At 39.9% G+C, this 27,453-nt stretch overlaps 1 protein-coding gene across 4 annotated transcripts in view; it reads right to left on the reverse strand.

Annotated features, from left to right (window-relative positions):
- The window catches only part of NRXN3 (neurexin 3), a 1,454,076-nt gene that overhangs the window by 819,362 nt on the left and 607,261 nt on the right, over window positions 1-27,453 (reverse strand). The gene's annotated exons all lie outside the window — the stretch shown is intronic.

Raw genomic sequence — 27,453 nt, forward strand, 5'->3', positions numbered from 1 at the left:
AAAAGAGGTGGTGAGGAATATCCGGCCTACAGGTTGTTGTTTGCTGGCTGCTGGTCTAGTTCTAGAGCCCATTTGCTTATTCTGTATGCTCTCCCCAACCCTGCAGAGGTTATTGCAGGAAAAATATGATTAACTTCTGGAAGATGGACAATGCGGGAAGGGCATTCGTGTTTGTTGATTGGGGAGTCGACAGAATGTAGGTTGTAAAGCGAGAACTAAGGTAGGAAAGATAATAGAGAAATTGTATATAAAGCTAAGGAGTTGGGCATTATTCTGTAGACAATGGAAAATCTTTGAAGAGCCCAAGTTAAAAAAAAGAAAAGTGTAGAGGGGATTAGATGAAGAACAGACAGAATAATACAGAGATCACTTGAACATAGGAAAGAGGCAAATAAACCTGTATGCAAAATACTTTATAGTCGAGAGAAATAGATGAAAGGTATAAATGGAAGAGATCACTGGGTGATCAGCTGGATGACTGGGGTGGGCTTTGAGGAAGGATTCTGTGCAGAATTGAGGGTTGCTTCCAGATTTCCAGTTACTACAGTGACTGACTGCCCTTTGCCCTGTTCCTGGGAGCCATCCGCTTAGACACAGGAAAGCACAGGAACGTTAAGTCAATGTTTAAGCCTATTGTCTTTCTCTTAAACAGCACCCTTGGAGCTCCACCACCAGAGAGACCTGCTATGTGCTGAGGGGCGTGGAGTAAAGGATCTATAGAAGAACTGGAGCTGCAGTGGTTTGTGACTTTTCCCGGGGGGCTTCCTCTTCAGAAACAGTGCTTTGGCTAGGTCCAGGGAGTACCTTAAAATGCTTTAGAGCATCTCGGGTACGAGGCCACTTCCTGGGTTCTCTTCACATATGTACTCTTTCCGATCTTGCTTAGGTATCTGACTGAGCTACAAAGAACTGCAGAATGATGATAAATTTAGCAAGGTCTCTATTCCAAAGCCAGCAGTTCGGTGTTTCGTTTTGTTTTGTTTTCTTGTTCTCTGGTGCCCTCCTGTGTTCTGTTCTCAGATAACAGTTTGCAAGGCCCAACGAAAAAGTAAGCTCAAGTAACAGCGACTCTTCCTTTGATAGCATAAAACGACCAGATTACCATATCCATATCCCACGGGTTTCAGTATGTTTCCACAAATATGTTTCCACATTAACAGTTTTAAAACCATTGAAGATAAAACTCCAGTGTTTAGCACATTGCCTGATGTAAAGTAGATGCTCAAAAGTTGTCAAATGACTAAAGGTCCATTAGCCAAAGAATTAAATAAGAAATCTATTGAGCCTTTCTGGCATATTCTATTACAGCTAATTTATAAGGAATTGTCAAATTGCTTTGTTAGCTTGAATTAAATTTGTACCTACTTCATAAACTACAACAATAACTATAAAGGAAGAGTTTACCATTCATTGTGGGGGGCATTTCTTCATTGAAATATTTATTGACCTTGAACTATGAGCCACTTTCCATTTTAAGTGCCTGGAAGTCAAAAAGAAAGACATAGTTCTTGCCTTTAGGAAATATACAATCTAATTGTAGAGATATAAAAGTAACTCTACTGTTTTAGTACAAAGTGAAACCTTCTATAATAGATATGCATTGGGCATCTTTGGCTCACAAGGGAGACATAGATCATTCAAATCATAAATATTTTGTGTCACAGACTATAAGCATTACAGCATGTCGGTTATCTTTCTTGCCTCACACCTAGATTTTGAGTCCCTACAGGGTAAGTTGTTATCTCATATTTGTACAATCAAGAAACTCCAAGAACACTGGCACATAGAATGCACCCCAGATTTTTAACAGATTCACTGATCTCCTTTTTATATTGGTTTCTACTCACTTAAAAAATAAGAAAATATAAGGCTGGAAGGAATATGTAAAACACAAACAAACAAACAAACAACAACAAAAAAAACCCACCCCTCCTCCATTCTCCTAATTACTGGGAACACATAGATCAAGGTTACGAATTAATAGAACATGCTATGTGTTTGCCTGTCTCGGGCTTACTTCACACCTAAGTTGCAAGGTCCAAACTCCACCTCCCAGCCACATTTCACAAATGTGTCCACTCCGTGTTCCAATCCTCCAGAGCCCTGTCTGCCTCCTAGCTGCCTTACAGCTATATTAGCATAGCCTTATTTTGGCTATGATAAAATATCTTGGGATATTTTCTCTATTGCAATCCAATAATGATTCCATATCCACTACTTCAATGAAACCATTCTTCTCCTTCATCCTTTGGGACCCTTCTAGATCAAGCACAGAAATCAGACCACTTTTCAACAGGATCCAGGGCTAAAATCTAAGGCACTGAATTGTAATCTTCCTGAGGGTGGAGTCTTGCCTTACTCACTTTTGTTCTCTAGCACCTGACTGAAACAAAAAATAGTACTTCAAAAATATTGCTGAATTCGACTTTGAACCAAATGCTATTGTAAACTCCTCTACCCGCAAGTGCTGCAGAGCCTGACTTCTCCCATTTCTACCTGGTTCCCAAGCTCACGCTCTCCCTTAGTAGCCAAATGCTTTCCTTGGCTTCCAAGATCACCATCTCCTTCTGCTTCTAAGAATTTGCTTGCAGTCTTCTGTGCTCTTGAGATCACCTCCCGCTACCTAATTGTAACGTTACATTTCTCTCCTCCTCGGGACTGTAATCCAACACCAGCTCTTTGGGGATGTTTTTACCCAGACAACACCGTCAACCACGGAGAGAAAGTTTTCTCAGAGTGGAGCACTGAACCTGGGTTCTAGCTCATTTCTGCCCTTTTGGGGAAGGCATTTAACACTAGATAGGATTCTCAGTATCCCCCTGTAAAATGGGACTGTTAACATCCACAGCACAGAAGTCTTCAGCTGGTTTCTTTTCCTCACATCCTCTCTGATGAACCCCACCCATTTGCTTATCTAATACCATCAAGTCCTAGGATGATGGCATAGAAATCGACCGTAGCCTGCTCTTCTCTCTTTTTTCCTTATCTCTTATTTGATCTTCTAAGCGCAGAGACCATTACTTACTTCTGGCAGGATGCTACTTAATATTTTAGCTGCCAGATGCCATTGATTCTTTACCTCACTCCCTGCACCAACCAGCCCGCTCCCGAAATCCTGCTGCACAACCCTGAGGTCTTGGCTTTCGTGAACAAAAACCTCATTAGTTCTGCATCCAAACAATCTGATAAATCACAGGGGTTGATTAATTCTGTCTTACAGTGGAGGTCACCTAAAGGGGAAAAAAAAAAGAAGACAACTAACAGTTGTGAATCAATGAGAGGGTAAAAGGCAAAACTCTTGTGTACGTTATTCCTGATCATAATCCCTTCACCTTATGCTCTCGATCTCACTCAGGAAAACAAAACGTTCCCTTTATTACTGTTTTAAATAGCACGTCATCCAGAAGCCTCACTGTTTTTTCCCCTCTTTCTACTCAAATTACAGATGAATGAATTACCCCAGTTTCACATTATTTTCTGTGCAAAGAGCAACAAAAAATTAAGTGCTGCGTAGTCTAGAGATCTATGACTATATACTGAGAGATTTCAAACTTCTAGGATGTCTTGCAATCAGGGGTTGCAAGAATGCACCTACAGTACAATGTGCTGTGCCTTTCCATCGTCACCACTACTGTCTGTATCGATGGAAAGAGTTTTGGATGGTTCAAATGTTGGCTCCCCATTTAGTAGCTATGTGCCTTGTTTATCTTATATGTATTCTTCAAGCTTCTGCAAAGCTACCTCAGTGCAGATAAAGTGTGGAAAATTCCCTTCCTTCCTTCTTCCCTGCCTTCGCCTAAATGAATTCTTTGTCCTTCTCAGTACAGCCATGGCAGTTTGTGCTGGAATTTATCCGTTTACATGTCCATCTCTTCTGCCAAACTTAAAAACAGGGACCAGTCATATTCATCCAAATCACTGGATATCAAACGGAATGTGGGACATAATAGTCACTCGACAAAAGCTTGTTATAATATTTCTTCTTAACACACCATATTAGACTTAGGCAGAGGCACTGCTGACTGAATTCTACCAAATTTTAGCAAAAGCTCCAGGAACCATTTCTCCATCATCTTAGTGCGCCAGGGACATGAATTTCAATGTTATCCATTTCACTTCTATCCCATGATGCTCTCACTCAGTGTCCACATCAGACTGTTCCCTGAAGCATGGGGACCTGGCTATTCACCACACTAGCTTAGTCCCTTCTTAAAGTCTGCATGTCCTCTTCAGGGACGTGAGTTTATACGTTATAAACCAGCAGGAACTTGAAGACCTTTAAGCTCCAAGAGTTTACACAGGTGTGAGAAAGCTAACAGAATTTTTAAGTCCAGCAGTTGTCTACAACTGTTCATGCCATCTACTTAGAGATGATTTTATGTGTACCAACATTAACAATTACAATGAAAGTTAATGTTTACTGAAAACTTACAATGTGGCTGCCAGTGTGCGAGGCACTTGACATGTATTCTTTCAGTAAAGCTTCACAAAACACATGATACAGTTATTATGATATACCTTTTGTGGAGATGAAGAAATAGAAGTAAAAAGATGTCTGATCATTTCCTCAAGTGAAAAACTATACTATCAGAGCCAGAATTTGCCACAGGGCAGTCCAGCTCTAAAATCTGTACCTATCTTCACCTGGGGTCCAGCCTAAAAGCACACCCTGAGACAAGGATTTGGGTGTAGAAAGTATTTTTGAGAGGAGATCCCAGGAGGCAAGGTGAGGAAGTGGGTCAGTGAGACAGGGAAGAGAGGAAACCCAGTTAATAGCCAGGTTATTGCTATGGAGGACTCCTGGGATTTGTTCCCACCCCAGAGCCTCTGGGAGAGTATTTGGAACAAACCTTAGAATCGTCTCCGAGAGATAAGGAAGCTAGAATACTTATCTACAAATTCCAGCCTTCATTTATCCACCAATTCAATTCCGTCTACCTTCCGGACACTTTTGGACCATCTTGAGCGTGGCCAAGCAGGCTCCCATAGCTAGAGAACACCCTCAGGTAGTTGCAGCAGCCATTGGTCTGCAAACTGTTCACACATGAGGTGGAGCAGGGCTGAGGGAACACAGGCGAGCACCAACAGCATTAGCTAAGGTGTCACTACTACACGATGCTGTGGACGGGAAAAGGCACACAGAGAAGCCCGGGCAAGCTTTACTCTACCCAAGCCTAAGTTTGCATACACCAAAAAAACAAACAAACAAAACAGTTTCCTCCTATAGTATGGTCACAAGGAAGGAAGGAACCGGAAGATAGGCACAGAGATTCTGGCATCTCTCAAGCTCTGCCACCACAGATCTCCCTGATGATAGATTGTATTGGGCATCTGTTTGCAAGATGACGTAGTCACTCAATACCAGATACAATCCACACCATATTCAAACTCTCCTGAGCTTTATAGAACACCTACTATCAATACATTATTTCCTTTAGTCACTAATATTGAACTGTAAATACAAAAATGCATCCAAAAGCCAAATAGAAATGCTTATGGATTACCCAATCTTTTGCTTAAACAGTGTTGATAATGAAACTTTGCAGGAGGCACAATAAAAATCCCCACACTTAAACCCTCTACTGGGATCTCCAATCAATCCCACTGCTAGAATAAATGAGTCCCCAGCAGAATCTGGGGTGCTGCTAAATCAATCATCTCGCTGGAGAAAATCTTTCCAGTGCTTTCATGCTGTGCGGTGTGTAGCTAATATTGAGGAATCACATGGAGATACATTTGTTTATTTTTCATTGTATACAGAAAAGAAATGAATGGTGAAAGCTTATGCCAAACCAATGTGTAAGGCACTGCATGTCCAGGCAATATTCTCTCTCCAATATGTATTCCTTTCCACAGGTACTAACCTTTCAGCAGATGGCAAAGAAATGTTTCAGAGTAGAAAAAGTTATGCTCCTGAAGACCAGCGAAAGGGGTTTGAAACTTACAACCATTAGAGTGAAATTTAGTTTCTAAGTTCCTAGCATCAGGAGCAATGATTTCCATTTTGCAAAACATGGTTTTCTTTAAGAACCCCTATAGGTAGAAAAGCAGTCAGCTGTGCTAATTAGGAGATGTTTTCCGATATTTCCCCAGACAATCGACATGAAAAGTCAGAGGGACCTGATCAGCTAAGTACACTCTTAGGCATTACTCCATGTAGCCAAACACACAGAAAGCAACCTACTCACTGAAAGAAACTTTATCCAGTCCCCAGTATGGCCATTACTTTGAGCATGTCCACTCTCTACCTCCCCAGTTCTTTTTTTGCCACCCTATATCATGCTATTTCTCTAGTCACAGAAACATGTTTTCCTTGGGCAAATTTGCAAATTCTTAAAAGATGTGACTGTTGTACAGAAAGAAAGACTTTAGAAGAGAACTTTTAAACTTCTGAATCATAGTTATGTTGTCGTAAAGGTCCTTTCGTCTTAACAATAGCTAACTAGTATATGGCTCTATGAACTGCTTTCCCTCCTGTTTTTATTACCAGGGCCACTGCTTTAATTTAACCCTGACAACCGTATTTCAACAGATCTCTTTATTTTCAGCTCCTTCTCCCTTCCTGTTGATGTCCTTTATTTCCATATCAATCTGCCCTGGAGGCTGAAGATAAATGACACTCTCTAAAACCCAGTGCCTGTCTTCTTATTTCTCACTCAAAAAATGTCAATGGACCCTATAGGTAATAAACTCTTTTAGAAGACCATTCAGTGTATGAAAACTACCTTCCTTTCCATTCTCATCTCACACCTCTTCCCTAAACATAAACTGTGATATGCCCTCACACAGGTTGGTAATATTTGCAATTTCTCAAACACCCCTATGATTTCTACCTTTGCACTTCTGCTGCTACTGTTCCCACCATCTAGACTGCTTTTCTCCATGAAATGAAGGTTGATTTCTCTCTGTCAATCACAAGAAATGGTATGGAAACTGGCACTGGTACTACACGTGATGCTGTATCTATCTAGTATCACACAGTACCTAATTTCAACAGAAATCAGACATTACAATCTCTCTCTCTCTCTCTCTCTCGTTTCTTTCTCCTTTCTCTCTCAATCTCTCTCTTTCCCCACACCCCTCTCTCCCTCCTTTCTTCCTTCCCTTCCTCCCTCTCTCTCCTGTTTAAGATACTGAGGCACAGAGAGATTAAGTAATATACTTATCAATTGTGCCCCAACTCACATCACGCAGATGGTAAAACCCAGGATGTGAGCTGAGCTGGAATTCTATCCCATGTCTAAATGAATAAAAAAAAAAAAACCATGAACTTCCCTCCATCCATGTCACACCTCAGATACCAATTTGTTTAATTCTGTTCCCAATCCACAAAGTGAGATGTTTGGCAACTCACTGCCCCCCACTTATGGCCCAAGACATTTGCCTCATATAGCTCTTTCAGAACACTTAAAACCCTTAGCAAAATTGTTTTGGACCTAGAAACTGTCTGAATTCTATTGTTATCTCTAAGCACTGAACCCACGCTCCTCACGTTACTTGGGAGGCAGCTCAGCACAGAGGAAAAAGCACAGGTTGGACAGTCAGCTGGTTTATAATTCAACTTTATTTTTGGCACTTATTAGCGGTGCAGACTTGGTTCTTCGTCTGTTCAGCAGAGATATTAATAAATGTCTATTTCCCGGGCATGATGTGAGGATTAAACTGGGACAATATGTTAATGTGAACATTAATTGCATGCTTTCCGTGGGCTGAGAAGTCCTGGCTATAAAGTGCCTGTGAGATCAGCACAATTGGGATCCTGATCTTGCCGATGAGGAAACTGAGGCACGGAGTGCTTCAGGAACCCACACAGAATCACACCATTTCTAAGCAGCAGAGGTACAATACAAACCCAGAGATGCTGCACGACAGTCCACATTTTACACCCCACTAAGTAAAGGTGACAATAAGTGCAATAACTGCTGTGCTGCCCATGCCATTTCAGCTGTGGTCGGCGTGTCCTCGCCATGCTGACCACAGCTCCCCTTGGCTGTGGGACGTGTCACTGCCACTGTGCTCTCAAGTTGCAGAAGAGACATTGGGCCATTTCTGTGCTTAGGAAATCCTCCTTCCTGCAACGACTGCCTGAGGCAGTCTCACGCTTTCCAAATAGAAGGGTCTGGAGCATGGTGGAGACTCAGGACTGCTAGACCTAAATGCCAGGAACTGCCTGGCCTGGGGAGAAGCAGCTTTAGAGGCAGTTGGAATGTGGGCTCCGTGAAGAAAGGGACTGAGTGTAATTGATTGGCACTCAACCGAGTATTTGCACATCAGAATTTAGAAAATATATTTTCAGTGAATGCAAACAACGACATATGAGAAAGAGCACTTGATCTGGAGTCAGAAGAAGCTGGATTCAAACACTGCTTTTCCACTTACTAACTCTGTGACCTTGGGAAAGCCACTCAACCTTTTTGAGCCTGCGTTTTCTCTGCTATAAAGGAGAATTGTAATAACTGTAAAAATTATAATGGTTATAATTTGAATATTTATTGAATACTCCCTGTGTGAATAAAACCTTTCAGTGAGTTTTACACAACTTAATTATCTCATCAATCATCCCCCAAACTTGTGACAATTACTATGCCCTTTTCAGAGACAGAGAAACTGAGATTTGTGGAGTATATACCACACCCTGAAGGCCTCACAGCTAGTAAATGAAGAAGTGTGTGTTGATAATAGTGGTATTATACTGCCATTCTTGGAGAACTTCTTATAGGGCCAGACTTGAGCGAGTACATCAGGATGGAAGCCCTGACTCATCTAATTAGTGCAGCCACTTTCAGTGAGGCTATCTGAATACTAAAGGTCAATTTAAGATCACCTCTCAGGATTTCACTGCGTCCTTTCCTCAACCGTAACTAGCATGCTGCTTTCAGAGAAGGTAACCTGTGTTCACATGGGGTGGGCTCAGGAAAACCTACGGTCCAGAACAGAACTAAAAGAGCTGAACCATCACCTTGAACTATTACATTTTCACATTGTTTTACTTTTCCAGTTTTGCACATGTCTAAGGCATTTGTCTGTGCATGTGTGGGTTTTGAATCGTTCTCTGGCAAGTAAGTTCTTACACGACTAAAGCTGAGCTTTGTTTTCTTCCCATAGTAGTGTGCATACAGGAAGCACATACTAAATGTCCTCAACATTTCAACGCACCTCTGGGCACACTCCTTCTCTCTCTAGAAACCACTACAGGAACTGACCTCATTTTAGAGATTTCTTGCTTTTAAACTCTATCCGTAGGTTAATCATTGACTTCTAGACTGCCTTTCACATCTTGTCGGGATGTTATCTCAGCTTGTTGGAATCTTTCCTCATTTAAAAGACAACCTAACTTTTTTTAAATTAGAGTCCAATAGTGCACGAGGGTTCCTCTCCACATCCTCTCCAGCGCTTGTTGTTTGTTGATTGATGATAGCCATTTTGACTGGGGTGAGGTGGATGCACCCCGATGTTTATTGCAGCACTATACACAACAGCCAAGACGTGGAAACAACTGAATTGCCCATCGGTAGATGACTGGATTAAGAAACTGTGGTACATTTATACAATGGAGTATTATGCAACCATAAAGAAGAAAGAAATCTTACCATTTGCAACAACATGGATGGACCTAGAGAACATTATGTTAAGTGAAATAAGTCAGACAGAGAAAGACAAATACCATATCATCTCACTTATATGTGGAATCTAAAGAAAAGAATAAATGAATAAACTAATCAGAAACAGTCTCAGAGACATAGAGGAAAAACTGAGGGTTGCTAGATGGGAGCGGGGGTGGGGATAAGGGGGAAGGTGAGGGGATTAGAAAGCACAACAGGTAACCACAAGATTGCCACGGGGACACAAAAGTCAATTTGGGGAATGTAATCAATAATGTGGTAAAGATTTTGTAGGGTATCCGATAGACACTTGTCTCATTAGGGAGACCACCTCAGGGATGATGTAGATGCCTGATCACTGCACTGTACACCTGAAGCTGAAGCTGAACAACAATGAATGTCAACTACAAGTTTATATAGATATATAAAATATATAAATTATATATATATATATTTACAAGAAGTGGAGTTTAGCATTAGGAATAGAGACAGTGGAAATGTAATGGCTCTGTGTGATGACAGAGGGGTAGCAGATGGGGGAGGGGGTTATCACTGGGTGAGGGACATAAATGATAAATGTCTATTACATTGTTTTGTACACCTGAAACTAATAAAAAAAATTAAAAATAAATAAATAAATAAAAGACAACCCAAAAGCTAGAGAAGTTACCCAGAACTTGCCAGTACGTACAAATGAGCCAGCTGATTGTAAACATATTTAACCTCTCTAGCTACTGAAACCTGAAAAACACCCAGTCTTCTTGCTTGTGGATGGCTGTTATTCAAATTTAAAAGATAAAGCGTCACCAAGGGTTCATCTTTGTGAACACCCATGCTTAGCTCTGCAGCTGTTTGAGCAAGGTGCTTCTGCTTGGCTGCAATAAGTTGACAAGAGAAATCGGAAATGTGTGCCATGCCGTGGGGCTGCTACATCCATCTGATAAGAAAGAAGCTGGGTCTCCACGGTGCATGCAATCTACCTCAAAAGCATCACCACAAGCATTACAGATTCCTGAAGGCAGTACAAGTTGCAAAATGTACGAGAGGATGCGGTTTCAGTTTATCAGAGATTGAGTGAAAATACTAGAATTTTCCAGAAGTCATAATGGACAGGAATATAAAATGTTACACACACACACACACACACACACACTGCAGCCTTGAACATTAGACTGCAAATTACTTGCTATATAATATATTATTGCTATTGTACATTCACTTAATTATAAAAAGATGCATGCTTACTAATACAGAAGTTACTGAAAAGCTAAATTTTTAAGAGATTTCTTTCATCCCAATAGCATAGGTTTTAGAATTAAAGGCATTTTAAAATATCTAATAGCCTTCATTAAAAATTTGGGCAGCAGAGTTTGAGTGAGCAAACTAGTTAATGGCGATTTTTATATCAAATACTGTCAGTGCTGCTCTGGCACCTGAAACAGGTGCCAGGAATCTCTGGCACCTTCCTGCCAGGAACCTCTTCTCTGGAAAATTTGTTATCAACTCCTCAGCTCATGAGAAGCCTTCTTTACTTCTGAGAATCACTTTAATTTAAGCTTCTAGGATCTAGGCAATCACTTTTAGGTTGCATATTAGCAACACCTAATTTGAACAAGTGTCATTTCATTTATAAGCCTTCCATTAAGTTCTGTTTCCAGTCTGAAAACATTTTAAGTTCAAATCTTTAGAGTCCATGAAAGAACATTTTATTGCTTTACTTTCTTTTTAGCCCATTAACAAAATTCATGGGCTAAAAATTTTGATCAAACTGTGTAGGGAATATTTTGTTATCATCAAGAAGCTGAAGCAATAAGCACTTGACCACAGCTTGGGTTCACTGGAAATATTCTGCTGTTCTGACAATGGGCCATGAAGGAAGCTGGCAAAGCAGGGGTAAAAATCTCCAGACTGGATACAGATGGATCTAGCTCAAACCCTGGAGTCTGAGTCTGTATTCTCTCTGTGTGTGAGCTTGGGGATGTATGTCCCTTATCTTCTCTTCTTCATTGTTTTGAAAAGGGTTAATAATATTTAACTTATACGATTGTTTGGGGGTTATATAAGATTTGCATGTAAATTAGCATAAAAACTGGCACATATTAAGCCCATAACAATTGTCAGCTATTACCGTGTTTCCCTGAAAATAAGATCTAGCCGGACCATCAGCTCTAATGCATCTTTTGGAGCAAAAATTAATATAAGATCCGGTATTATATTGTATTATATTATATTATACCCGGTCTTATATTATAGTTAAATAGGACCGGGTCTTATGTTAATTTGTTTTTCTTTTTCTTATATTAATTTTTGCTCCAAAAGACACATTAGAGCTCATGGTACAGCTAGGTCTTATATTCAGGGAAACACAGTATACCAACATGCATTAAAGATTTTAATAATGCATCTGAGAGCATACCTTAGATGCAGATCCTCTCAGAAATACGGAACAATTAGGTAGATTACCAATGGGTTAAAGAGGAAGAGCCAAAAGGAGCTGGTTAACCCATTAATGTCGACCTGGTCAGAAGATCGTCGTAGTTTCTACTCTAACAGCACCTCCTACGTGACGCTGCTATGAGCAGTAAGCAACACGAAGCTTATAAAAGGCGTAGCACATTATTTGGCACACAGTAAGTACTTAATAAGCATAGCTACCATCAGGCGAACTCCCAAATCGAATCACATGAAGTTGGAAAATGTGGCAAAGCAGGAACTCTACCTAAGATCCTGGATGTCCTCCTCCAATTTTCATCGCCATCCCACACCCGGCACTTCCTTCCTGCTCCCAGTTTACTCCTTGATGTTATTCACATAGGAAGGTAAATGCTTATGAGAATGGAGGTGTGCTTTATTTATGTTTTAACTTTCACTAACTTCTCTAGGCTGATCTCCCCTTCAGTGCGTTTGTGTAACTTAAAGTTCCATGAGAACAGGGACTATCTATCTACTTCATTCATCACTGTATCTCCAGTGCCTTCCCCCTGGTTTGCATGTGGATGTTTGTAGTAGAATAAGAATACGTATGTGGTCTTTCTCTCAGGTTCCTGGTGCAGAGTGCCTGAGAATTTACTGCTAACGAGTTGATTCATGCCAGAGAAGGGTCTAGGGAGCTTCAGGATGCGGACTGGTTGCCAGAAAGCCTAACATATCAGAGGGTTACAACTCTCAGTCCGACCTCCAACTTCCAGGCTGGGGGAAGAGAAAGAGACTGAGTTCAGTTACAAATGGCCAATAATTTAATTCATCATGTCGACATAATAACACCTTGATAGAAACCCTAAACGACCAGGTTTGAGAAGCTTCCAGGTAGGTAAAGACATCAAAGTGCTGGGAGAGTGACATGCATACAGAGAGTAAGGAAACTCTGCGTCCTCCCTCTCCCCATACCTTGCCTTCTGCATCTGTTCCATTTGGCTGTTCCTGAGTTGAATCCTTTGTAACTAACCAGAGAAAAGCAGAAAAGTGCTTGCCTGAGTTCTGTGAGTCACTCTAGCGAATTATTGAAATTAGTGAAATTGGGGTGGGGGTGGGGGGATCATGAGAACCTTCAATTTGAAGTTGACTGGGCAGAAGTGTGGGTAGCCTGAGCACACCATTTGCAGCTGGTATCTGAAGTGGGGGGCTGTCTTGAAGGACTAAGCCCTTGATCTGTGGGGTCTCCGCTAAAGCCCATATCGTCAGAACTGAAAAAAAATTGTTAGACATCCATTCAATGTCAGAGAAATGGAGAATTAGTTGTTGTGAGGGGAAAAAAAGATGTTCAATACTTATTTTTGGACAAATGATTGATTTAATGAATTATTAAATAAGTAAAATCAAATCTATGCCCTTTTAGAATTACAATTGCAGTTTCTCGTCCAGAATAGTTGAGGAAGATCCTATGTTTTCCTGTATGTCTTGACACTCTGCTTTACAGTTCCTTGGGCATTCAATACACTTGTCTAATTTGATAATATCAACTCATCTCCTTCCTTGTAAATAATTGCCAATATCAAGGTAAAGTGACATGTGGTGTGTATGAGATAACTTTGTGTTTTGGTGCCATGTTTCAACAATGTATTCCAAAATGTCTATGTTGTTACGAATTGAAAAAAGTTAACACCGCTTCCAGAAAATTGGCCAATTATCAGTAACACACAGACTCATGGATATTAGTACTGGATGGAAATTTAGAGGCCATCTATTTCAGTTCCCCATAGGCCAAAAACTGTAAAAAGAGAATGTTCCAATGATGAAAAACTTACAGTGGGTCTGTTCTAGTTGATGTGAAAAAAGCATCTTTCATATAACAGCTACTGAGAAAGACTACATTTTTTTTAAAATTTAACAAAAGTCTGTCAAACTATATTTAGAATTACATATTTCCTCTTGATGAGAAGTTTGTGTATTCACGTTCCCAATGTTTATACTAATCTTTTTTTTCTGTAACACAAAAAATTGTCCAAAATCTCTGCTTGTCACTATCGATGAGATAGCCCTGACACTACGAAGCAGTGCGTGCTGGTGATTAGCAGAGCCGAGAAGACCCAGTTCAGTCACTGGACTAAGGGTGGCCAGTTCATCACTTAGGCTTCGCTAATGGTCTCTGAACTAGACATTTCCCCCAGGCCGGAAACAGGACTTCGGTATCGGTGCCAGTGAGAGCTGCATCTTATACTAAGTGAGGACGGTTAGCTGAGGGCTGTTTCAGAGACAAGAGGAAGAGGATGTACTCCCAACCTGGCTTCCACTTTGACTCTCATGATTCCTACACATACGGCTCATCATTTCTCAAAAGTCACCTCTTCCATTTTGCCCTCACGGTGTTTACTCACACTTTTCCCTGTCTACAGGCTTTCGGTCTCAATTCCACCCCACTCCCGTAGTGTTTATCCCAAAGCCCCCTCCTCCATGGAATCTTGTTTGAAACTTTTTGAAATTTGTTAAGACCATTCTTTTTGGTTAAACTGAAAAGTTCAATATAAAATAATTGGATAAATTGTCCTTCTCTTATATCATATGTTAACATGATGTAAACTTTTCCACACTATTTAACCTTTAATTTATTATTCTTTATTGCTTGAAATCTATGTTTACATACCATTTTCGTTCCCTTTTGCCTCTTCTCAAAACTCAAGTCATTTGGAATTTTAATTTTTCTGATCTTAAACCGTCATGGGCTTCTCTTTTGTTTTTGTCCACTATTATACGTCCTTCCTTCCTTCCTCTGAAGTCCTTTTTCACCATTTTTCCAATCATATCATCTTTCTCAGTGAGGTTATCCACCACCATCTTGTTGGAGGTCAGATTCTACAATGGTCCCTTCTGATAGACACATCTCGGCAAATAAATAGTCTACAACTCTATGTTACCTAAAACTCCAGGACACAAAAAACAAACATGGGATGGCAGGCAGGGCCTAAAGCAAAAAAGAAAGAAAGAAAATGTGCTCTTGGTGAAAGCGTCTTGGGTATGAAAGGGGCTACCTAAAGCATCAAGTTCAAAAGGGAAAATATGAATGAAATAAAACAAATTGAGTTCCTGAGCAGAAACTGGAATCAAGAAAATGAATATGCATCATCTCTACTCTGAGGAGGAGAAACTATTTTTGGTACTCGTATGCTCAGTAGTTCACTTTATAGTCCTTAGTTATAATAGTCTTTCTTTTCCCTAAACTGACCTCAGATGCTTTAAAGTTGAAAGCATATATGTCAATGTTTCCTTTATCAAACCTCAAGATGTCATCATTACTTTTGCCCAAGGTCTCTGTTCTGTTCTTCCACCTCTAGACCCATATTCACATTAATCAAACTTTTTTTCTGGAATAGTTGTTTCCCTAATTATTCACTTTACCATGGAATGGCTAGAATTTAGATTTCAAGATTCTTTTGAGAAATTAAAGCTAGCAAGTGTTCTGCTTTTGTTCTTTTTAATACATATATATGTGTGTGTGTGTGTGTGTGTGTGTATATACACACACACATATATACACACACACACAGATATATGTATATGTGTATGTGTGTGTTTGTATATATATAATGTAGAATCATATATCCAGAAAATATTCAGATAGTTTAAGATGGCTGTCACTTTTAAACCTTGCTCCTGAACCAACTCTGTAAGGGACTTAAGAAAAATGTCTTATATAAAAATCATCTCACCAAGTGGAGGTTGATGCTCTCAGGTCTGTGCTTTTACACTCTAGTACCTGGATTTTGGATGAGCAGGTAAACTTCCTCACATGCCTTCGTGTATAATTTCTCATTCCTTCTGTTTTTGTTGTTGTTGTTGTTGTTTTTGTTTTTTTTTGGTCACTTGTGAACAGAGGACAGTCACCCTTGGCCAGACTACCACTCCAGATCTTGGTGCTACCAGGAGTTGTTATATACCTTTTCTTGACAATTCAAGACTGTATGCTTGTTATACACAGACCCTGTTTTGATGTCTAGACACTTGAGACCTGAATAATGGCTGCCCTTAAGGATTTTAATATAGCCCTCTATAGAAAGCTATTTATAGCCATAGGCTTGTTATAAGACTATGTAAAGCTTCCTTCTATTTTAGTCCATGATCTCCATACTAACTGGAAATAGAAATTAACTGTTTTAATTCCTCTTGCATTTAAAATTAAGTTTAAATACCGCTTGTTCAGTTAATTGAATATCGCTACAGTTCTTTTCACACTTATTGAGGTGTTATACACTGAACTATATCCCTCCAAAAAATTATATGTTGAAGTCTTAACCCTGAATACCTCAGAATATGACTGTATATAGAGATAGGGTCTTTAAAAAGGTAATTACATTAAAATGAGGTCATTGGGGTGGGCCATAATCCAATATGGCTGACGTCCTTATAAGAAGAGGAAATCTGGACACAGACACATACAGGAAGAAAACAATGTGAAGAAATGGGGAGAAGACAATCATGGAGGAGCCAAGGAGAAAGGCCTGGGACAGATCCTTCCCTCACGACCCTCAGAAAAAACCAGCTCTGCTGACACCTTAATCTCAGACTTCCAGCCTCCAGAACTGAGAAAATAAATTTCTGTTGCATAAGCCACCCAGTGTGGGGTGCTTTGTTATGGCAACTCTAGCAAATGAATATAGGAGACACTTAGAGTAAAATCCCTCAATTCCTCACCATTCCTACATGGCCAAACCTGAACTAGCCCCTCCCTATGTCGCAAATGTTGTTTCTTCCCAAGCTCCCTAGATTTTCATATTCCAACCAGATGGGTTTTGTCTAACAGGCCAGGCTGACTCCCATAACAGCCCTTTCACTGCTTCTCTCTACTGGCGTATTACACCATGGATCACCCCGTGGCTGGCTCCTTATCATTCAAGCCTCAGCTCAAAAGTCTCCACCTCAGAAAAATCTTCCTTGATCTTCCGTCTAAGAGTGGTTATCTCTTTTACCAAAACTCTGTATCTATTATCTTGGCTTATTTTCTTTATAACATTTATTTAATCAAGGAATCCAGTTTACACCATCAATAAAGGATAATTATGATTTTGTGCAGGAAAATAGATATCATTAGGGTGACCAAATGCCTGGGTTTGCCAGAGCAGTCCAATTTTATACTTGTCCTACTATAATTATTAATAACACTGTCAAAACTGTGCTGGTTTGGACAATAAATGATATAAAATACATCCTAAAAGTAAAAGATTTTAGCTGTTTTTCACACTAGATGACATACTTTGGTTCACACGACAAGAGACTCTCTGAGGTCTGTGTGTCTCTGCTTTCAAATACCAAATAGGCCACGTGACTCCACCCTTCTGTCCCCTGGTACATAAAGTTTCTTTTGCCTGGAATCCTCTTCCTCCCTCCTACTTCCAACTGTTGACTCTCCTGCTCATCCTTCAAGACACTGCACAACACACTCTTTGATTCAATTAATTTTTCAAAGAGAGTTAGGCAATCCCCTTCAGTATATCACACTACAGTGTAATTTATTTATTTCTATATATTTTCCATTAGACTATGGGCTTAAGGACAAGAATTTGTGTATTTATATTTGTATGTCTAGTATCTAGAATATTTCTCATAACACGATAGGCATTCACTAACTGGTACTAAATGGAAAAATAAATATTATCTCTCTAACTCTCTTAAACCTATATTCTTCTTTGTTCCACATACCATCAGATTTGGGAAAGATGGAGGAAAAGGTGGCTTAGTCATCACTTAGTTAAAAATATATTCAATAACTATTTTATAAATCATACAAAACTCTATATGTATGAAACTCTCAGACTGAAAACTCTGTCTTTGACTTTTCACTCTATTTTTATTCTGACATCTTTAATTTATACTTTCGTAACCCATTGACAATAGAAAAATATTTGTTGAGTCTCAGGGTCACCTTTTACACCCTGCTCTTAGACAAACATCTCTTTCCAATATTTATTTTTCTATCAATTAAATCATGATCCACTTACTATCTCAGATAATACTGACTTTTCATTTCTTTTCTTCTCTATTAGCATTCTATCAGCTAAGTTCTACCATTCTTTTATAAAATGGAACAGAGAGAAAAAACAACTTGAGCAAATTATACCCCCTCCACACTTTTTATTCCCACTCGCACACAACTGTTTTGTGGCAACTACTTCCAAATGCTCTCTCTGCACCTGCCCTTACCCCCTTCGGTCTATTTTCCACCCAGCAGCCAGGATGCTCCTTTGAAAATCGACGTCAGATCATGTCACATCCATTCAGTCTTCCCTCAGGGCAAAATCCAAAGTGCCAACAATGGCCCAGAAGATCATTCATGATCTGGTTCTCTGATACTTTCCTGACCTCATCCCTCACTCACTTTACTTTAGCCACACCGGCCTCTTCATTGTTTCTCATATATGCGAGGCCCCTGGCTCAGTCCTGTTCCACCTACTGCTTCCGCTGCTGGGAACGCCACTGTCCCAGACAGCTGCACCACTCACGCCGTCTTGTCTTTACTGGAATGTTCCCTTCTCAGTAAGGGGCTCTTTGACCTCATTCTTTACAACAGGAAACCTCCACCCTCCTCACCCTGACAACTCTATCCTTCTTTGCTTATTCCTCTCCCAAGAATGTATCACCCTCTGTCATACAATCTCATTTGCTCATGGATTTGTTTATTGTCTGTACCCTCCACTAGAATGTAACCTCTAAGAGGGCAGGGATTTGGGGTATCTTGTTGTTCATGGTCGTATCCCGAACGCCTTGGAATGCTTAGCCCACACTTGGAGCTCAAAACATACTGACTGAAAATTGATAGGTACAATTATTGTCCTTTCTCTGGAACCTCCTTTACCATTCCATGCACAGGCAGTAACTGGGCTAAAAACTGGGGTGGTGGTAAGAAACCTAAGTAGGAAGTAGAGTGTGAACAGTGATTATGGGTGGGAAACCATAGCAAAGGAAGAAGTTCCAGTTGGGATGCACAAATCCAAAGAACATGCCAGAGTTTGCTCCTTGGGTTGGGTCACTACAAGAAGTGTTCATGCAGTCAGAGCAGAACTGGGAACGGTGCTAGGATGGGGCAGTATGGGTACTGTCTGTGGGCCTAGCACGGAGACAATGAACAAGGAAATGCTAGGTAGTGTAGAGACTTCTAGAAGAGTGATTTTCAAACTAGTGCCCCAAGGATCACAAGAGGGCGTCCTGGGATTGCCAAGAATAGGGAATGCTCAAGGAGCAAGAGCTCACACCTCCCTGTAAGCCAACCCCAAACAACAGCAGTTCAGATTTTACCTCTTTTCTATTTACAGACTCCAAGTTACATTTTTTAAGCAAAGGATTCACACTGCTGAGAAAGAAAGACCTGGAAAATCATCCTAGTACACCAGGTAACTAAACGGGAAAGTTTGTAAAGATTAGAACATGCCATTTGTGGTGAGGAGGTTGGTATAGTTTTGAGGCAACAGCTTCCCTAATGTAGGGGTGCTATATTCAAACCAGAAAGGTTACAGAGTGAGTCCACCTCGCCTTTATAGGCTTAGTTTTCACTCTGTATTTGATTTCAGTAGATCTTATAAAAAGTGCAACAAAATAATTAAGTGGTATCTTGTTTGATGTTTGCCTTCCCCACTAGAACGTATACTCTTGGGGGAGGGAGCAGACCTGTCTTATTCACTACTACAACCCAGGTATCTAAGGCATAGAAGATGCTCAATAAATGTGTGCTGAAAGTATGAATGAAGGAAAAAGGGATGAATACTTAAATGGTGAAGGCAATAGGTAAAGGTAATTTCTGTCTCATACATAGGCAATGGAAAGGGCCCTTTAAGTAAAAAATGAAACTTGGTTAAGTCCTTAATTTCCAAAAAAGAATGCGATCCTTTACATCTTCTCATCCATTTCTTAAAATACGTGGCGCCAACAGTAAACCACTCAGAACACATCAAATACTCCCCCAGAGAATCCTCCTTTGAGAAGTCTGCCATCCAAATTTATTCAAAATCTCAGATAAGGAAAATATAAAAGGAGCACTGGTAGAAGAATTGACAGCCCTCTGAGTTCTATCTGTCTCTTCCCTGTATGACCTGGGTTTTCCATCCCTTCCGAATTTGCTGACCTGGAATCGTGTTGTAGCGCCATGGTCTAGCTTTTACTGAGGGACAATACAATATTCACGTGAAACAAAGCAATCCACAGTAGGTGTGCTGGGAAAGGCATTGTCTGGCCCGCCACTGAACACGTTTACACAAAGGCCCATGTAGAAATATATTAACAAGCTATTTCATAGGAAAATTATGTTTTCCTTGAATAACTGGTATGGATTATCCACACCGACAGTGAGAACTGACCTTGCCTCCATTTTTTTAAAATTGGTTATCAGGGAGCTTTTTAAAAAATACAAATTTGAGGGTCAACCAAGGCAGCCATGTGCAGTTCCTTAAGGTCTGTCTGAATATTTCTGCCGCTCTCAGACCATCCTCCACCCCCATGTCCTGTTGTATTCTTATTTTTCTCTACATCTGATTTTTTTATTCTCACTTACATCATGCCATTATTTTAGTATGTATAACTGTGGTGAGTTGCTGAAAATCCTCCAGGAAATGAGATGAAATGTGAACATGTAGAAAAGAATATACTTTTCAAGCTATAGCAAAATAGGTTTGGTAAAACTATATTTCTGCTAGAACTACTAGTTAGTATTTCACAGAAAGGTCAAGCAGGTAGTGTGTCCTTCTTCTTATGAAGCATTTACCAACTTCCCCACAGCAACTTTTCCATGTGTTCAGCCTTATGGATACTGAGCTGGTTGAAACATGACTAAAATGTATTGATTATTGGCTCAGTATTGAGCAGGATGAAAGTTACTGCCATGTCACAAAGAGTTAGTATTAGCTTGGGCATTTTATCATGACTTGAATATAAATACTGATAAAACATGTATCACATTTGCAGATGACACAAAGCTCAGATGAATGTTGTTTATAATACTGGTGAATACGCAGCCTGAGAAGTCAAACTAGTGAAGTTCAAATCCCAGCTCTATGACTTGCTAGCTGTGTGACTTTGATAAGTTACTAGCCCTCATTGTGCCCTGGCTTTCTCCTTTTTAAAAAGGGAATAAAATGGTATATACCTTATAGTGTTATTGTAAGTATTAAGTGAGACAAGATGTCAAAATTTAGGAATGTTTCATATATATATATATAATAAGCACTCAACACTTGCATAATATTACTATTACCATACAATGATCATAATTACTATAAAGTCCAGCATCAAATTCAAAACAACATAGGAAATCAGAACTCTGCATAGAAAGTGAGAAGTCACGTTTAGTAAGGACCAATACAGGCTTGGGATTTCAGTTTCAAATATCCATTATGTTAATATAGGATGGAGGAGATCTATCTTGGAAAAAAAAATCATCTAAAAAACATGTAGAAGTTGCCATTGACCCAAACCTTGTATTCAACAAAGTTTGTCGTGTGCCGACTATGTGCCGGGTACAATTCTGGGTGCTCTAACATCAGTGAATGAGACAAAGGAGGTTTCCAGCCTCACGTCTCTTACATTCCAGGGGAGAGAGAGAGAGAGCGAATAATCAAGCAGTTTAGTGAAGAAGATAATGACAGAGAGTAAAGAGATCAGTGATGAAAATAAATAGGCACAGGGATAGAGAGTGCCCCGGGTGGGAGCAGACTATTCGAAACAGCAGTCAGGAAGGCTTCTCTGAGGAATGCCACTCAAGCTACTAAGAGATGAGAAGGCACCAGCCCAGTGACTATCCCGGGGGAGAATGCTCTAGTCAGAGAAAGCCCCAGGTTTAAAGGCCCAGAAGTGGTAACAAACAGGCATGCTTTGGCTGTTAAGATAGCACCAAAAGTTAGGTTAAAATATAGTAGAAAATATTCACAGCAGAGAGCTCACGGTTGGCCAGGAATGTGATCCTCTTCACACCCTGAAAAAGTAGCTACCACTGATACCTGCCGTCAGGGGATGAGAAAACCCACGCAGAGAGTATGTGACTTGTCCAAGATCACATTAGAGAAACAGTGGAGTCAGAGTGGGAGTCTAAGCAGTCAGGCTCTGATCGCTGGACTTCTTCTAACATACACAGAATGTAAGTAAAAGTCCACATCGTAGCAAGGAAAGGCAAATGGACTCTCTCCTATAACAGGAACAGCTGACTTTGGAGGCATATTTTAGCAAGAACTTAAATATACAGAAAATGGAACAGGAATGGCCAGCGTTAAGAAAGCGACCTCACCAAAAGTAACTAAAAGATCTGAGTGTGGTTAGCAATATGAAGAGAGGTGGTAAGAGGCCGATGTAATAGTTTTCTTTAGGTGTTTGAAGAAATTTTTTTAGAGGTAAATGATAGGTAGGTAAATAGATTAGATAGCTAGATAGATGATAGAAAGATGATAGATAGATAGATAGATAGATAGATAGATAGATAGATAGATAGATGATAAATAGATAGATGAAAAGATGTTTATATAATTCTAAAAGAAAAATTATGATCAATAGAGAAAGAGTGAGTGATAGTTGATTCTGGTAAAGACTGATGTGGGGAAGGAGTCCCAGCCTTCCAGAGATAAAACTACCTAACTATGGGAGAAGCAAAATGTAAGGCAAAGCATTCTCCATAATCTATAACAGGACACACTTAAACTAAGGAAACATGACTGGCTCTTGTGAGTTTGTAAAAGGGACTTTCGTAAAGTGGAAACATTGGACTAGATATCTTGAAGGATCTCTTACAAGTTTACACTACTTGGTTCTATAATGGAAGACCTAGAAGAGCATTGGTTATAGCCAGAAATGTCATGATGAGGGTGTAAAGCTACTGAGGGTGTTAACACAGAAAGGCTCACAGCTGTTTGCTTAAGGTTATTTCTCCTCAGGGACATATTTATCGTACATGGACAAGGCTAAAGTTATGAAGACATGTAATATATTCTTTTCATCTTGAATATACTAATGGAAATCCAGCCTGTAAGAACTCACATTTTGAAGCCTATATGGCATGGAAAATGTGCATCCAAGCTGGGAAGCACATGAACAAACTCTACTAGGGGAAATACAGCCTAAGAAAATGTTGGTCACAGTCATATAATTCAAAGTTCACACATTACTTAGCTTTCACTTAAATCTCTGTTCGAGCAATTCGAAAACGGTGGTGTGATGGAGACAAAAAAGAAGCCATGTGACGTAAAGCCAGATGTGCTCCTTGGTGATTTCTCTGGCGTGTTCAGAAAATGCTATCCCAAAGCACACCATATGTTTATGAAGAGTTTACCAAAACAATGTTGACTTTATAGTGATAGGTAAGAAAATAAGACCCCAAATTATATATTTAGTCCAATTTCAACAGGCATTGATAACAGTCGGGTACTGTTATCAATGCCTGTCTTTGTGTATTGAGACTGTGAAAGGTTTCTTCTTTTTTCGCCTTTTAGGGGATGCTGGTTTTGTCTCCCCAGCACTTCTTTCCCTACTTCTTTTTTTTTTAAACTATTTTTTTGTTAGTTTCAGGTATACAAAGCAATGTAATAGTTAGACATTTACACCTCTCACAAAATGATAACCCCCCCAATCTTCTACCCCTCTGATATCGTATATAGCTGTTACAGGACCATTGACTCTATTCCCTGTGCTGTACTCCACATCCTGTGACTGCATATACCTGTATATTTAGTTAGAGTTGACATTCTAGATCTATCAGGGTGATAGATGGGAATGGGGTTGGGGACAAGGTGAAAAAAGTGAAGGCATTAAGAAATACAAATTGGTAGTTAATACAGTATGGAAAAGATAATCAACAATGTGGTAAAGATCACGTAAGGTGAGAGGTGGGCACTGGACTTATCAGGGGGATCACGTCATAGACGGTGTGGATGCCTGACCACTGAGCTATACTCCTTTCCCTACGTCTAACAGACGTGACTTCATGATTGTGAGAAGGGCCTATGCCCCAGCCAGGCCAGTCATCACACTGCACCAGGGGCGAGTACATACTTGAAGCCAAGGTGATCAAAGCCTTTCCCTATTTTCTTAGTGCATCTGGCATGGGCAGCTTTTCTTTGCTCTCTGGTCATATGGCTGTGACTATGTAAGCCTGCATCTGCCGAAGCCACAGCTCCACTGGGGATAGCAAGTCTGCCAGAAAGAAACCAAAATGCAAAAAGAAGAGGAGAGGGAACAGAGAATATAAATGGATGGGTCCTGAAATGAGACCAAAGTTTCTGAATCTAGGCATCAAAGCCAGTTCAACCCCTGCCCTTTCTGCAGTTAATGCGATGGGTTTGCGTGGGGTCAGGAGAATAAAGATGCACTGAAGACAAGTCTTTCCCCAAAGAAACCTTGTCCATTAGGAAGTTATGCCGTGCCCATTTACACGATGGGACATAATGTAAAGATAAGTGACACAAAAGACACAAGTAATAAATGGGTAAGGAAGTTTAGAGAAGGGTTTATTTCTAGGGATCAGGGAAAGGGAGTTGATGGTGCAGGTGATATTGGGGTGGTGTCCAGAAGAGGGTTCCCAGGGGAAAACTATTGGGAAGAGCTTTCTGGGTGGAAGAAACGATAGAGGTGGTGGAGATGGAAAAACATAGGGAGAAAGTACTTGGTATCCAGTTTGATTAGCATGCAGAACACAGTGTAAAGAGAAATGTTAGGAAATAAATCTGTAAAATTAGAGGGGAGCAGAATGTAAATAGCCTTGGAGGCATTTGAATTTGATTCACAGAAGTTATAATCATAACTTATAATGTAACAGAGAGATCCCAAGTATCTTTACTGTCATTGATGTTTTTTCTTCTAATAGCAAGTAGAATTGTATCATAATTGGGTTTAACAAATTAGTCAAATTAATGGCAAAGGCACTGATAAAAATCAGTGGCTTAATTTGAAAATGGCTTAATTCACTATCAATGACATAAGAAATATAACTCTTATTTTGTCTAGCCCTTCCCTTCATAGAACATTAATTACCCCATTTTTCCCCATTGCCCTTTCAATTTACTATTTTCCGCTCTACCAAATATTTTTTTCACTTGTTTATGTTGGCTTAAGTAACAATTATGGAAATCCCTTAACATATTGATTTTGAATATAATACATAAAGTCTCTCCACTTTGGTTTCATTATTTTCATGTACTTTCTATAAATTGTACTTACAGATTATGGATTATCTTTCAAATCGGGACGATATTAATGGGTTTTATAGAAGACAAATGTCCTTTTTATCATTATGTAGATGATAAACTCTCAAAATGGTTACATTTCACCCAGATCCCACAGTTAGACTTTTATTCAATAAGCTATGATATCAAGCACTGGGAAAGAAAATGAAAAATTCACAGGTTCTCTTTTGAACATAACTGTCCAGTTGGAGTAATAAAACACAAACATATAAAATATTTAAATGAAAACACAAAGGGAAAGCATGGGATTTAGCCAACATGTGTGGTATAGAAAAGAGGAAGAATAAAAAATGTATTATGTTGGTGCAAAAGTAATTGCAGTTTAAAAGGTTAAAAATAATTGCAAAAAATAAAAAAAATAAAAAAAAATAATTGCAAAACCCCGCGATTACTTTTACACCGTCCTGTCCTGATAGATGATTGTGATTGGGTCATAAGGATATGAAATCTTTGTAGAGGTGGAAAGGAGCTTGGACAAATCACCTGGAGACCACAGACTGGGCAAAGGTAAGGGGACAGGAATGAGCATGGAATATTCAAGAAAGGGTGAGCAGATACTTCAGATAAAGATGACAGGCCTGGAAAGACAGATGTGGGTCAGATCTTAGGATGCAGTCAGACTTTCCCGATGGCCGCTGGGCACTACCAAAGGACATATGGCAAAATGGTTCAGGGAAATGGATGATTGCACAAGATGATATTGAGTGTGGAAAACGATGGAGTCAGGGAGAACAGCTAGAAGTCAATTACAGGAATGTCACAAGACATGAAGAAGACCTAGGTCAGAGTTGTGGCAGGGACAAAAGGGAATAAAGTGTGAAGATCAGCTCCGGGAAATGTCATCAATATTCAGTTATCGATTGGAGAGGATGCAGCGATGTGGGAAGTGGGAAGAATCGTGCCAAAGGGGAAATGAAACCAAGTTTCAAGCCTGGCTAAGGAGAAGAAAACAGTACCTGTTATTTAAAGGACGGGGCCACAAAGGGAAACATAAAGAGTGACAGGTGCTTTGCATTTACAGATTCTAGGTTGGCACTGTGAGAAAACCACTCAAATAAAAATGGCCTCCAGGAAGGTTAGGATTCTATTTTAAATGACCCTTAAAAAAGGCATCAGGACAGAAACAACAGAGATGAAGGTTGGTTAGCCTCTAAACTCAGTTGCCATAACTTTCTACCTGGTTTATTCCCATAAAACAGGCTTTTTCAACCTGGGCACTGTTGATATGTTATGTAGGCTGGATAATTCTTTGTAGCGGTGACTGTCCTGTACATTGTAAGGTGTTTATTAGAAGCATTCTTGGCTTTTACCACTAGATGCCAGTATCACCCTCTCCCCTAACTTAACAATCAAAAACACTCCAGACATTGCCCCAAATCCCCTGGAATACAAAATCACCCCACGTTGAGAACCACTGCCCTAAAGAGTAGCCAGTCTCTATAACTAGAATGCCTGACTTTGAGTTCCACTCTGTCTTTTTACTATTTGAACAATCTTGCTATATCACTTAATCTCTCTGAGCCGTAATTTCATCTGCAAGTAGACATATATAATAATTGTCCCTACATCATATTGTTGGTGGCGAAGCTATATTGTGATGATGCAGATAAAGCCTGGCAATGAGCGGCTGTGTAAAAATGGGAGATGTCACCATACTTTACAAATGGCAGGCATCACCCAGACTTCGTCTCTCTGAGGTCATTCCCCATACATTTAGGCATGCAGTCAGGTCACTATTAACCGGGCAACAACTGCATGTTTTTCTGTAAACAGCGCTTCATTCAAGGCATAACATAAAATTAAGCCACTGGACAAATGACTGCTGTTATTATGTATTGTTTTACATGTTAGTCACATGTTCCCACGGTTTCTTCTGTATTGTCATTAACAGTGATTTTGTCTTTATTTAAAAGGAAAGACTAAAGTATGTGATGATTTAAAAGGCAAAGTCGTAACACAAGCTCACTTTTCAGAGGAGTCAGAAATACCAGCATCGCATGAAAAAGATTTTAACTTTTGATTGCTTCATGTTAGCTCAGCATTCCAGAAAATGAAAATGTTACCACTGAATACATACATCTTTGGCCCCCGTGCCACGTATTGTTCTAAGCTGGACTAGAAAGATGAAACGTCATGGTTTCTGCCCTCAGGACACAGGTGTAGAGAGGAGAAAGAGAATGACCAATACGCTATAAGGACTCAATATAAAG

This window comes from Rhinolophus ferrumequinum, chromosome 6 (genome assembly GCF_004115265.2).
Source record: "Rhinolophus ferrumequinum isolate MPI-CBG mRhiFer1 chromosome 6, mRhiFer1_v1.p, whole genome shotgun sequence".
NCBI lineage: Eukaryota > Metazoa > Chordata > Mammalia > Chiroptera > Rhinolophidae > Rhinolophus > Rhinolophus ferrumequinum.